Genomic DNA, 14519 nt, shown 5'->3' on the forward strand with positions numbered 1-14519 from the left:
GGTGGCTAGCCTCAGGTTATGTCTCTCCTCAGGTGGTGTCTCTCCTCAGGTGGTGGCTAGCCTCAGGTTATGTCTCTCCTCAGGTGGTGTCTCTCCTCAGGTTATGTCTCTCCTCAGGTGGTGTCTCTCCTCAGGTGGTGGCTAGCCTCAGGTTATGTCTCTCCTCAGGTGGTGTCTCTCCTCAGGTGGTTTCTCTCCTCAGGTGGTGTCTCTCCTCAGGTGGTGGCTAGCCTCAGGTTATGTCTCTCCTCAGGTGGTGTCTCTCCTCAGGTGGTGTCTCTCCTCAGGTGGTGTCTCTCCTCAGGTGGTGGCTAGCCTCAGGTTATGTCTCTCCTCAGGTGGTGTCTCTCCTCAGGTGGTGGCTAGCCTCAGGTTATGTCTCTCCTCAGGTGGTGTCTCTCCTCAGGTGGTGGCTAGCCTCAGGTTATGTCTCTCCTCAGGTTGGGGAATGCTCCTGTAGGATCTCTCCACAAGGGTCTGCGTGGGCCTGGACATTGCTGGTCATGGTCCAGATGTACATCAGTCATCCCGGGATCACACAGAACAGTTTTTACAGAAGCCAATTTTGAAGGGATTGTCTACATTCAGATAATTCCTTTCTCGGAGCTCATTGTCCTTTCAAGCAATCCTTCTGATCAATCGATCAATAGGAGAGAATTCAGAAAGGGCAGCACAAGCTGAAGACAAATATAACATTCCTCAGTGGGGTCGGTGACCCGCGTGAATTCCTACATCATCTATAAGCGCCGCACAATACTCTCAAGCTGCGTAAATGAAAAATAATTAAAGAGCGATTCCTGGAATCCGCCGCCACTCACTTTGTATTGTTTGCTGGGGAAAAAAAAAACCTCTCTTTACTCAGAAAAAATATATGAATTCTTACAATATGTATAACTCCGTTCATCCTGCTCTTCATGGTTCATGGTTGTATATATTTATATAAATACCCACAACCTTGGTTTAGCCATTCCGGCGCGCTGCTCTTCCTCTTTACCTGCTATTTATATTAACACACACATATATATATATATATATATATATATATATATATAGTCTTGAAAAATATATACAATCTGGAAAAATAGGAGAAAAGGAGCTATTGGGATAAAATCAGTATCAATGTTCAGCCTAATCCTCCTGGTTCACAAATAGAATTTCAGAATATAAACCATCTTTACTGAGGTCTACTGTTCGACCGTATGGACTATCCGTGATAACTTGAAAAACCCTCCATAGATTTGTCTTGGATGTAATGTAATAAAATATTAGGGGTGGAAACACAATCCTATTAAATTATAGATCAGTGGTCTCCAAACTGTGGCCCTCCAGATGTTGCAAAACTACAACTCCCGGTATGCCCGGACAGCCAATGGCCGCTTTACACTACATAACCTCTGCTGTTTTGGCACGCATGCACGTGACCTCTCTCTTCGAGAACCAACATATCGTTGGCGTTGCGCATGCGTGCCATGTTTTGTGCGCATGCGCACGACATCTCTGATCGAGAACTGGCATCTTGTAAAATGGCCATTGTTGTTCCATCTCTTGAAGTGCGAACACCCAACAACGCCTGGAAACAAAAAAAAAAAAAAGATAAAATAAAACAATCCCGTGTACAATAATAAAATTAAAAAAAGTGCGACAAGACGAGCTGAAGAATACAAAGAAGAAAGATCAGACCGATAATTAGTTAAGACTATAAGTCTTTCAGTGCTCATCCGGTTCCTCCTGGTTCATGTACAGAAAGGTAGAATACTGCACAGGTTGATAGGGTGGTAGGAAAGAAGACAGAATAGAAGCCAGGCCTGTTTACATCACTGCTCATCCTGATCCTCCTGGTTCACCTATATTACCAGAATTCTGTGAAAAGAAATAGTTGTATTCCCCCCCTGTCTTCTCTCTGATACTACCATAGGGGACTATAACACTGCACACACTGATCTTTTACATTGATCAATGGTTTCTCATAGGAAACCATTGATCAATGATTCTGCCGCTTGACTGCTCATGCCTGAATCTCAGGCACTGAGCAGTCATTCGGCAATCGGACAGCGAGGAGGAAGGTAGGGGCCCTCCTGCTGTCCTGTAAGCTGTTCAGGATGCCGCGATTTCACCGCGGTGATCCCAAACAGCCCCCTGAGCTAACCACCAATGTCTTAATTTCACTTTAGACGAGGCGTTCAACTTTGAACGCTGCGTCTAAAGGGTTAATAGCGCACGGCACCGCAATCAGTGCCGCGCGCTATTAGCCAAGGGTCCCGGCCGTTGTTAGAGGCCTGGCCAGACCCACTATGACGCTTTTATAGAAAGGGAGTGGGCGAAGGGCGTATAGGTACACCCTCCGTCCCCAACAGGTTAAAGAGTCCTGTGAAAAATGAAAGAAGCAATCTTATTTGGTTGCTATGGGCAACTGCACCACTCTTCCTTTATATAGGTTTTGATAAATTCCCTCTCCCCCACTGTTTTTAGAGTACTCTAGTAGTATACAAATGAACCAGGAGGATCAGGATGAACAGTGATGTATATTTATCCTTATAGACATATATCCCCCTCCCTGTTCCATCTCTACTACTGCCCTGACTTTATAAGTATCTGTCTTTACAGTATTCCGGCATTCCATAGGTGAACCAGGAGGAACAGGATGAACAGTAAAATATAGATTTGCTGTCCTGTTCCTTCTATACTACTGACTGTATAAATCAGTGTGGGCAAGATTTTCATCACTGTTCATCCTGACCCCTCTGGTTCACCTATGGAATGCCAAAAGACAAATACAAACAGGACAGTGACTTATAGGGAACATATGGGCTATAGGATAATGTTCACACGGCAGAATGTCCGCACGGAAAATGTTTCCGTGTTAACAATTCCACCGACAGTAGAGTGCCGGCAGTACATTTCGGTGCTAGGACTGCTCGGAGATGTACCATCTCATAGATGGCAATGCATTTGCGTGCAGAGTTCTCAGAAGGAATGGACACTGGATTTTGAATTTCCACGCTGGAAACATCTGGTGCGGAAATTCTGATATGTGAACAGCGCAGTAGGATCCCATTAAAATCTATCTCCACTGAAATTCCATCATTGAATAAAGTTTCACTTGTTTGATTGAAATTCCAAGAAAAAAAACTGTGCAAAGTCAAAAACTGTATGGTGCAAACCTGATGGAACCGTACGCACATACGGTTCTGTACGGTTCCCATTGACTCCCATGTTAAAAAAAACGTATACGGTTTAATACAGTTTTTCACCCGGACCAAAAACCGTGATAGGCAACAGTTGTGGGTACGGGAAAAAAAGGACAACGCATACGGTTTTCAATACGGTTTTGTACGGTTTTCACACTGAAAACTTATACGGGAACTGTACTGCAAAAAACGTGGTGTGAATGCAGCCTAAGTCTGTCTGGGAAAGATGTATATCATTGTTCTTCCTGATCCTCCTGATTCACTTATAGAATACCAGAATACTTTCAAGACACATACTAGTACAGTCAGGGCATTAGCAGAGAGGAAACAGTATATACATCAAATGTACAAGAGATACATCACTGTTTGTCCTAGGGGTATGTTCACATTACCAATATTTCCATGAGGGAAATTCTGCATGCAGCAGCCTCACATTGCTTAAAAGCATACCTTTTATATCAGAGAGTAAATAATGCTTCTATATGTTACTCTCTGGGTCATGCAAATGCTTTACATGTCATTATTTATGTTCGAACTTCTGTATTTGGCTCACAAATCCCTCTGTTCTGCTGCTCACTCATTCTGACATACACTGCTCAGGAAGGGACATGTCTGAGGCAAGCACTGAGCCCGCCCTCACTCACCATGCATTCGCTTCCTCCCTGAGTCTGTTGTGCAGTACTGGGTCTCTTCATCCAATCCCTGCAGGCTGCTCTGTAACCCTTTCTTCTCTGTTTTAAGACAGGAGTCTCGTAGACAGGACAGGAGTGAGCATAGAGGATTTCTGAACTTTTTCTTTGCCTGTCCTTCAGCTGGGACAAAGATGATGCTGCAGCCGGACAGGATTATGTTCTGGATGGTACGGGGACCCCTAGTGGTGTATTTTTTTTTTTTTTATAAGACATGATTTCCATAAAAGGATATCACATTTTTCAATGAAGTATATTAGAAAAATTAATGTTTTGCCAAGATGTACAACATAAAATAAAGTTTTTGCATCTGACAGTGTCCATTTACATGGGGGGGGGGGGGGGGCACACAACGGAATTTTCATTATAGAATTTCCGCTGCAGATCCCAATTTTGTATTCTTTATTTCGGCATAAAATTTGGGGCAAAATAAGTGCAGATTTAAATGGCACGGACTCACTGAGTAAAATCAGCCAATGGAGTTTCCTTAGTATGAACATGCCCTAATACTTCTGGTTCCCTTATAGAATACTGATACAGCAGCGTAGAGGGAACAGGGGAGATATGTCTTTTTATAGGAAGATTTGCACAACTATTCATCCTGATCCTCCTGGTTCATGCGTATTATACCAGAATGGCAATGATATTGGTAATAATACATGATCATGATGTATTATGTAGATCCCCTACACACAACCATGCAAGACTGTGGCTTTCAGTTGCAGACAAGGCGGCATGCGTGCAGCCCCCTCCTCCCCGGACTCCCAGATGATCTATAGCAAACTGTATTGTCACTGACTATTTTTTTTATTTTTTATTTTATTTTTTGAAGCTCCATAGAATTTTTTTTTTAAATGCCTGTCAGTAAATCTACTGACAGCCAGCCTCCATGCCTGGATGGCTATATGAATAAATCAAAGTCTTCGTGCATGGATTTATTGGACTGACTGCAGCAGCAGAACAATAGTGGTCTATGTCTCTGTGTGTGTGAAATAGAGGGTCTATAGTAAAAGTAGATCTGCATCAATAATGATGCGGGGGTCATCAGGGGTTGGTGGGTTCACTATGGGGGGTGTAAGAATAACTCAAAGACATTGTCACACTACATTGACTAGTGTTTCCCAAGCAGGGTGCTTTCGGCTGTCTAGGCATGCTGGGAGTTGTAGTTTTGCAACAGCTGGAGGCACCCTGCTTGGGAAACACTGGCCTGGGCCTGCATTATGTGTACTTCCCCCACATTTATCAAAGAGGTGGATGTTCTTCCCAAATAGCAAAGTTAGATGTAGACATGTTTGCATAAATAATCTGCATTTATGATCTGCATAAATAATGATGCGGGGGTCCTCAGGGGTTGGTGGGTTCACTATGGGGGGGGGGGGGGGGGAGTGTAAGAATAACTCACTGACATGGTCACACTATATTTAATAGTGTTTGCCAAGCAGGATGCCTCCAGCTGTTGCAAAACTACAACTCCCAGCATGCAACAATTAGATGCAGAGTTATACAACTCCCCTGATCACCCTGCCTGTCCCTAGTGCAGTGGTCTAAAACTGTGAACCTCCATCTGTTGCAAAACTACAACTCCCAGCATGCAATAATTTGATGCAGGGTTATACAACTGCCCTGATCACCCTGCCTGTTCCTAGTGCAGTGGTCTACAAACTGTGAACCCCCAGCTGTTGCAAAACTACAACTCCCAGCATGCAATAATTAGATGCAGAGTTATACAACTCCCCTGATCACCCTGCCTGTCCCTAGTGCAGTGGTCTACAAACTGGGAACCTCCAGCTGTTGCAAAACTACAACTCCCAGCATGCAATAATTAGATGCAGAGTTATACAACTCCCCTGATCATCCTGCCTGTCCCTAGTGCAGTGGTCTACAAACTGGGAACCCCCAGCTGTTGCAAAACTACAACTCCCAGCATGCAATAATTAGATGCAGAGTTATACAACTCCCCTGATCCCCCTGCCTGTCCCTAGTGCAGTGGTGTACAAACTGTAAACCTCCAGCTGTTGAAAAACTACAACTCTTAGCATGCCCGGACAGCCGAAGGCTGTCCGGACATGCTGGGAGTTGTAGTTTTGCAACAGCTGTAGGCACCCTGCTTGGGAAACACTGGCATAGACACATATGAACCCTGACACAATGTGATGTGATGAGTATCCTTCATGACTCTGCTGCATAGCTTCCCCTCTAGCAACCCTTGAATGAATGAGGAGGAGGAGGAGGGGGGAGGAAGGTTGAGATGTGGGAGATGAGTACAATGTGTCATGATGTGAAGACAACCTCAGCACCAGGCAATAGGGCACCAGGGTAAGAGGTGAGGGCACCAAACTAAGTCACACTATAGGGAAACAGGTCCCTGAGACTGAAGAACAGGGCAAGGAGGGAGAGTTGAGTATCTCCCCCAGGGACCAGATAGGAAGGGGGGGAAAAAAGGGATGAAAGAGAAGGAGGATGGATGGAGGCGTGGTGAAGTGATATGGCGAGAAGTGTGAGAGACTCCCGCAAAGGGAGGGTGATAGCCAAGGAAGTGACTAGGAAATGGGAATAAGAGAGGGAGACAGCAAATCTGGAATTCTCCCTCCACTGGCTGCACCTGCTCAGCATCCTTCTGCGCATCATGTCTAACTACACAATCCCGGCTCTGCTGCATCCTCTCCACAATGGCACCGCTGCTCTGCATTCATAGCTTCCTCCGCTTGCATCCCCGGCATCCTCTGCCTGCACACACACAGCTTTAGCCACTGCTGTTCATTTCTCTGCACTGACAGCCACTTTACATGCCTATTCCGCCGCGTTCTGCACACGCTAGCTGAATGCTCGCTTCGCGCGGAGCCCTACCGGGTGTTTTTTTCGGAGAAGGCCTACAGTCTGCAACCCACCCTTTCCCGTCTTGTGGTCGTGATGAAGAAGAGCCCTCTCGGTTGGAAGAAGGTGAGCCAAAGACCTCAAACCCGTTGACTTTGGACCCTACACCCGTATTCGCTTCCCAGTCTTTCACTTCAAATCTCCCCTTCCTCAGGATTTCGAAATTCTATGCTACATCCAGTCTTCCTGCGGTGAGAACCTTGATCTACCTCTCCGTGCCCCCCCACCCTCTCTTTTCCTATAGGAAGTCTACACATCTGTATTTCGCGGCCCCCATGGACAGATCCTTCCCCATGGACGTCAACCTCCCATCTGTCAGGACTCTTTCTCATCTGGGTAGGTTTCATCATGGCCTGTTGTCAATTCCCCCCCTTTTAGACTTTTAACCTTGTTCTCCCAAACCTTAGGGGGGGGGGGGGGGTATTTTCGTGACCGCCGGCTGAAGAAGTCTAAAGGGGGGGGTGGGGGGGTGGTCTTCGTGGTTTGTTTAGTCTCCCTTTCTGGTACCCTCACTTCAGCGGAAGACCCCCTTCTCCTGTGGGACTCTGTGCCTTAATGACATTACCTCTGCCTTGTATCAGCTGGTTGGGGGGATAGAGAGTGTCAGCTGTCACCCCCCCACCACCCCAAAAAAAAGGACGTGATTGCCCCCCTGCAGATGAGGTGGAATCCCCCCCCCCCTACCCACCCTCCGCGCACTGTCTCCGGGAGACGAAGAAGGAATTGAGAAGGGAGAGCAGAATTGTGTAGAAGAGGGAATGGAGTCCTTGTGGTTCGTCTTGGGGGGGTCTCGGAAAGGAGTGTGATCCACCCCTTCCTCCGTCCACATCGTATTTCCCTCCAGCTTCCCTGCATCCCTCCGGTGTGAGCTACTGAGGAACCAAGGATCAGAGAGGAGAGGGGGATCCCTATCCTGCGCTGCTCTGGCTGCATCCTCATCTATCTGTAAGTGCACCTTCCTACTCTTTCCTTGGGGTGGGAGAGGCTGCAAAATAGGGGGGGGGGGTGTTCATTTACGTCGGAGTGGGCAAAAAAAAAGGTGACGGGGAGATTGATTGGGGGGGGCCCTTTAAAAATGGCGGTGCAGGGGAAACGTTGAGCAACACAGGTTTGGGTCTGTAGACAAAGGGTAGGGGAAGGAGGGGTACAGCTGTAAATGTTGTATGGGGGGGTATAATACGAACCATTGTTACCCCGCCTCCCCTTTATTATTTATTCAACAACATTATGGGCTCTGATATTAAATGAAGAATGTAGTGGTCATACATTGGGGGATAAAGGGGGTGCAAATTTGCAAGCAGCCCCCCTGACAATCTTTATCACATAGGCCTGGTCTGTGATAATGTGTTAGAGCATTGAGGCATCATAGGGGTTAATTGGCCACTTGATGAGCCATCATGATGCCAGGTGTTGGTGGGACCCTAGGAAGTGTATCTATCTATATATATATATATATATATATATATATATATACATATATATATATATATAGATAGATAGATAGATATATGTATATGTGTGTTCTTACCTTGTTCCACATGTATGATGTTCCCCTGTTACCTTGGTACACATTTATACACACGTGCACTGTTATACATGTAAGTATGTGATTCTTTTGCCTGTACAGCCATTGGTATATATCGAGGGTCTCCAATCTGCAGCCCTCCAGATGTTGCAAAACTACAACTCCTAGCATGCCCGGACAGCCGTTGGCTGTCCGGGCATGCTGGGAGTTGTAGTTTTGCAACATCTGGAGGGGAAGTAACTTGGATACTACCGGTATATACGTTGCATCGTGTATGTATATTTACCTACACGTCATATTTGAGTAAGACAATGCAGCTGTCTGCTTTTGCACACATCCGTAAGTGGTGAATGGCACACTGACTCGACTGTTAACACAACTTTCTGCAGTTTTGGGGGGGGGGGAATGGAAAACTAGGCATATGTGTTTTATGAGTCTGTACAATCCTCTATGGAGAGAAGTGTTAGCTTCCAGACCCGCACACATGGCACTATATGAATGCATGCTCATGGCAACTCTCAGAATGCTGCAAGCAGATGGAGTCCTGATGGAGATGGATATTCGTTGCCTTCATGTCATATACGCTGACGTGGAATAAGATTTATTCCCGGTCTGATTAAAGCAAGGTATTGACATCCACATCCGTTCAATCCTCCATTGACCTCTTCTGAGGTCTTTCGATGAGCAAAATGTCTGCTCCCTCTAAAATCATGGCTGTCTTGCTCTTGGGTGAGCTGGTCGTTGTAATGGATCCCTTTCTAGTTCCTTTATTTATTTTTATTATTACAAATTGTAATGCTCTTCCAAACACAACTGTTAACTTATCCTGTACTGAGCCTGAGTTAAATACTGTGTTGTACTTCAGAGCAGCACTCACTATTCTGCTGGTGGAGTCATTGTGTACATACATTACATTACTTATCCTGTACTGATCCTGAGTTATATCCTGTATTATACTCCAGAGCTGTACTCACTATTCTGCTGGTGAGGTCACTGTGTACATACATTACATTACTTATCCTGTACTTATCCTGAGTTATATCCTGTATTATACCCCAGAGCTGTACTCACTATTCTTCTGGTGAGGTCACTGTGTACATACATTACATTACTTATCCTGTACTGATCCTGAGTTATATCATGTATTATACCCCAGAGCTGTACTCACTATTCTGCTGGTGGGGTCACTAGGTACAAGCATTACATTACTCATCATGTACTGATCCTGAGTTATATACTGTATTATACTCCAGAGCTGTACTCACTATTCTGCTGGTTGGGTCACTGTGTACATAGGCCCATTTGGCCCATTCCTCCATGCAGATCTCCTCTAGAACAGTGATGTTTTGGGGCTGTCGCTGGGCAACACGGACTTTCAACTCCCTCCAAATGTTTTCTATGGGGTTGAGATCTGGAGACTGGCTAGGCGCCTCCAGGACCTTGAAATGCTTCTTACGAAGCCGCTCCTTCGTTGCCCGGGCGGTGTGTTTGGGATCATTCTCATGCTGAAAGACCCAGCCAAGTTTCATCTTCAATGCTCTTGCTGATGGAAGGAGGTTTTCACTCAAAATCTAATGATACATGGCCCCATTAAATCTTTCCTTTACACAGATCAGTTGTCCTGGTCCCTTAGCAATAAAACAGCCCCAAAGCATGATGTTTCCACCCCCATGCTTCACAGTAGGTGTGGTGTTCTTTGGATGCAACTCAGCATTCTTTCTCCTCCAAACACGACGAGTTGAGTTTTTACCAAAAATTTCTACTTTGGTTTCATCTGACCATATGACATTCTCCCAATCCTCTTCTGGATCATCCAAATGCTCTCTAGCAAACTTCAGACGGGCCCAGACATGTACTGGCTTAAGCAGGGGGACATGTCTGGCAGTGCATGATTTGAGTCCCTGGCGGCGTAGTGTGTTACTGATGATAGCCTTTGTTACTTTGGTCCCAACTCCCTGCAGGTCATTCACTAGGTCCCCCCGTGTGGTTATGGGATTTTTGCTCACCATTCTTGTGATCATTTTGACACCACGGGGTGAGATCTTGTGTGGAGCCCCAGATCGAGGGAGATTATCAGTGGTCTTGTATGTCTTCCATTTTCTAATAATTGCTCCCACTGTTTACTTCTTCACACCAAGCTGCTTGCCTGTTGCACATTCAGTCTTCCCATCCTGGTGTAGGTCTACAATTTTGTTTCTGGTGTTCTTTGACAGCTCTTTGGTCTTGGCCATAGTGGAGTGTGACTGTTTGAGGAGACTCTTAAAGATGAAGTTACAGGTCTTTAGGAGCCAGAAATCTTGCTTGTTTGTATCTGATCAAACACTTAATTTCCACCATAATTTGCAAATAAATTCTTTAAAAATTAGACAATGTGATTTTATGGATTTTTTTCTCATTATGTCTCTCCTAATTGAGGTATACCTATGAGGAACATTGCAGGCCTCTCATCTTTTTGTGGAGAACTTGCACAATTGGTGGCTGACTGTACGGTACTTTTTTTGCCCCACTGTAACTCCGGATCAATACAGGATAAGCATCATGATGTATTCAAAAACACACTCATCTTTTTATATATCTTTGTCCCCAAAACAAAACAATTACCATAGATTGCAGGCAAAGGCAGCATTCTTTACTGTGTTTGAAAAATATATTCTTATTTTTTTCATCCAACATTTACATACAGATTCAGTGTATCACAATAGAGTACTGTAGCTCTATCCCTCCCGACATACTGGTTTATGAATAGAATGTCAAAAACAGCTGGGAAGACTGGCACACGGGTCCAGATGGAGACAAAAAAAATGACTGATTTTTGTCTCAGACAGATGGCAACCAATCACAATTCAGCCTTACCAGAGCAACTTGAGAAATGAAAGCTCAGCTGTGATTGGTTGCAATCTGTCTGAGACAAATATCAGACACTTTTTTTTGTCTGAGACAGATTTATAAATCTGAGCTGCAGAGCAGGAGAAGAGAGTGGGGTTATTTTTACGAAGGTAGTGTATATAGATTTATAAGCCATTTGAGTGACATCCTTTATCTATGCCACAATGGATAAATCTGTTACCTGTGTAGAAGCCCAAGAAGCAGCCGAATAGAATGGAATATTAAGCAATTCACAAAAGAGTTTTTGTCAGGTCAGTTCAAGCGCTGTGGATTGGTAGAGAACAGCGAGTTATTTCCTATGATAAGTAATGCTGAGCACTTTATTACGTAAGTCATATCTACAGGAAGAAAAGATTGGGCTTTCCAATTTAACATAATGGAATCAGAGGTTGGGCGATGTGTGTCTGCCCGGTGCTGCAGAGCTCTGCTGACTTTAATATATTTTATGATAAAAAAAAAATAATGGAAAACAACATTACCCCAAGACGACGGACCGTCTACGAACCATTGTCAGCGTAAAGACTGCAATCACCGAAGATTAGCCACCGAAATGTCTGGCAGATTTGAAGACTTGGTAATTGTCTATCCTACTTCTCAAGTCATGAAGTTCTCATGTCTGAACAATATGACATTTTTTTTTGCCTCGATAGTGGCAGAAAGTCCAGGCCATGCAAATGCTGATCCCTGTAGATCAGTAAGGGTACATGCCATCTGGGCAAACCTAAGCTGGGCAAAACTTTGGCACCCTATAGCCCAATAAAGACAATTTGCAAACCTTTTTATTGCTCTAGTTGATCTAATATGAAAAGTAAATCAACTATGCAAGTGCTTTTTCTACGTTATGTATGCAGCTCCAATGCACAGCAATGTCTATATGATGTGGGAGGTTAGCTCCACAGAACAAGTCCAATAGCGGCAAAATAGCAGTCAGAGACAGTGGGGGAGATTTATCAAAAAATGTCCAGAGGAAAAGTTGCTGAGTTGCCCATAGCAACCAATCAGATCGCTCCTTTCATTTTTCACAGGCCTTTTCAAAAAGGAAAGAAGCGATCTGATTGGTTGCTATGGGCAACTCAGCAATTTTTCCTCTGGACAGGTTTTGATAAATATCCCTCAGTGTCTGTAGTAACGTTTAAGCAGGGCTTCACCTGGGTTTTATTTTCCAACAACAAACAAAATACAGCCTTTACACTAAAGGCTCATTCACATGGCCGTTGTGCTCCAGTAAAGGGAGCTCTGTTGGTCAGTTCGTCGGAAGGATGGGAATTGTGCTTAAAGGGGTACTCCGCTGCTCAGCGTTAGGAAAAACTGTCCCGAACGCTGGAGCCGGCGTCGGGAGCTCATGACGTCATAGCCCCACTCCTCATGATGTCACGCCCCGCCCCCTCAATGTAAGTCTATGGGAGGGGGCGTGATGGCTGTCACGCCCCCTCCCATAGACTTGCATTGAGGGGGCAGAGTGTGACGTCATGATGGGCAGGGCTATGACATCACGAGCTCCCCGCATCGGCTTTAAGCGTACCCCTTTAATTCCAGTAAAATACCAGACACCTGACAGACTCCATTTATGTCAATGGGATTTGTTGGGACCTGGCAGTGTTAGTTGTGCTCTGACCCATTCAGAGTCCGTTTCGGTGCAAAAAAAAATGCGCCGAACAAGACCACAATGGCCGTGTGAAGGAGCACAATGGCCGTGTGAACTTTCTTCTCTGTACAGGTGGCTTACTACCAGCCACCTAACAAAATACTCAACAAATGTGTTACTCACACGGGTAAATGTCTGCTTTTGAAGCTGCAGCCTTCAGGAATAATGCCATCAGAGGGTCAAGTCTCTCTTACTGCAGTCTTGGCTACACCTTTTGTAAGCCCAGAATTAATCAACCTCGGCACCTGTGCTGACTTAAAGGTGTCCTGAAAATCTACACTGGCCCAGGAAGGGGATAAAAGGCCCCCTTCCACTACCAATCCTATTAAAATCCAGGCCCGATAACAGGCCATATATTTCACCAGACTTTCCCTGGATGAGATACGCACTTCCTTAAACCTGGTATCCACATAAGACAGGTACCTAGGGGTAATATAGTGATCCTTGACCACCATTCCTGTCACTGTCTCACACTCGTTACAGACAGCAAACAAGCCTTGGGTAGCTTACCTAGTCAGTGTCATATAGACAGTTGTTGTTCATATACTCTGCGACAGTGGTCTCCAAACTGTGGACCTCCAGATGTTGCAAAACTACAACTCCCAGCATGCTGTGAGTTGTAGTTATGTAATATCTGGAGATCCACAGTTTGAAGACCGCTTCCCTACTAGGTATCATAGAGGGGGGTCCTCCACTCATATGTGACCCATCATAGAAAGCTGCTCTAGGAATACGCACGGGTGGGTTACCTGCAAGTTTCGCCCATACCCTAAAAAGTTACTCCTATTCTGGTGGACTTAACCTGTCCATGTAACACATGGATGACTTTATCTGAATCACTGCCAGGTAATGTCTGTATAAATATGGCTGCCCATGGGAAAATAATTTATTTTCTGGGGGGGGGGGGGGGGGGTCAGATCTGCTGTGATCAGCTGATCACTTTGGCAGCTCCTATATAAATGAAGCTTGTCTTTAATGAGACCACCCCCTGTAAATTCTAGAAAATAGTTCTTAAAATGCAAGAAAACCCCTTGAGATCAGCCAAGAGTCTGACTCTTGAAAACCTACTGAATTCATCATTTTTCCTACAGTGGCCACTGCAGGAGAAAAGCGGTATTGCATGGCGCTTATTCAAACTATTGAGACGACCATAGCTGGAGCCACTGACTAAAAGGTATTTGTGTAAGCAGTAATGAATATAATGAATAATTGAGGAATGCTAACATTACTCGCTTTATCATTCCATTTTACCCAAATTATAAAATATTTAAGAAGAAGATAACAGATTCTGAAGGCATCGCCAGGATCCTGCCACGATGCGGGAGCTGAGGCAGGTTTATAGCCTAATGCTTTATTAATCTTATCTCTTATTTCTCTTGTATTAATCATAAGCAATAACAAATAAACCTCTTAATAGGAACATTCATTAAAACGACGTTCCTCAGCTCTACCGCTCATCCTCAGTGGGAGGCGTCGCGACAAGACAATCGATGACCAAAGCTTCAGCCTCACTTAAGAAGCATTGATGTGTCAGAGGTTGGGGTGCTGCGCCATTATTGGACTCAACCTGTGTAGTATAGCCATGTCTTACAGGTAGCAATTATAACTTGGCCCCAACATCCTGGGGCCTGCAGTACATAAAAAGTGGCTTAAAATTTATTACGGTAATGGTAATCCCTGGGATTTTTCAATTTGTAAAGTCGCCAAAATTT

At 44.8% G+C, this 14519-nt stretch overlaps 1 protein-coding gene across 3 annotated transcripts in view; it reads left to right on the forward strand.

Moving 5' to 3' along the window:
* The window catches only part of GRIK5 (glutamate ionotropic receptor kainate type subunit 5), a 354857-nt gene that overhangs the window by 39687 nt on the left and 300651 nt on the right, over positions 1-14519 (forward strand). The window contains exon 1 of one of the 3 annotated variants that reach the window (XM_056542911.1): positions 6288-7696. The exons of 1 other annotated variant lie outside the window; for it this stretch is intronic. The gene's annotated coding sequence lies outside the window, so the exon portion shown is untranslated. Of the gene's footprint in view, positions 1-6287; positions 7697-14519 lie in introns of those variants that run through there. One more of the 3 variants, XM_056542909.1, reaches the window with a different exon arrangement.

Source organism: Hyla sarda, chromosome 10 (genome assembly GCF_029499605.1).
Source record: "Hyla sarda isolate aHylSar1 chromosome 10, aHylSar1.hap1, whole genome shotgun sequence".
NCBI lineage: Eukaryota > Metazoa > Chordata > Amphibia > Anura > Hylidae > Hyla > Hyla sarda.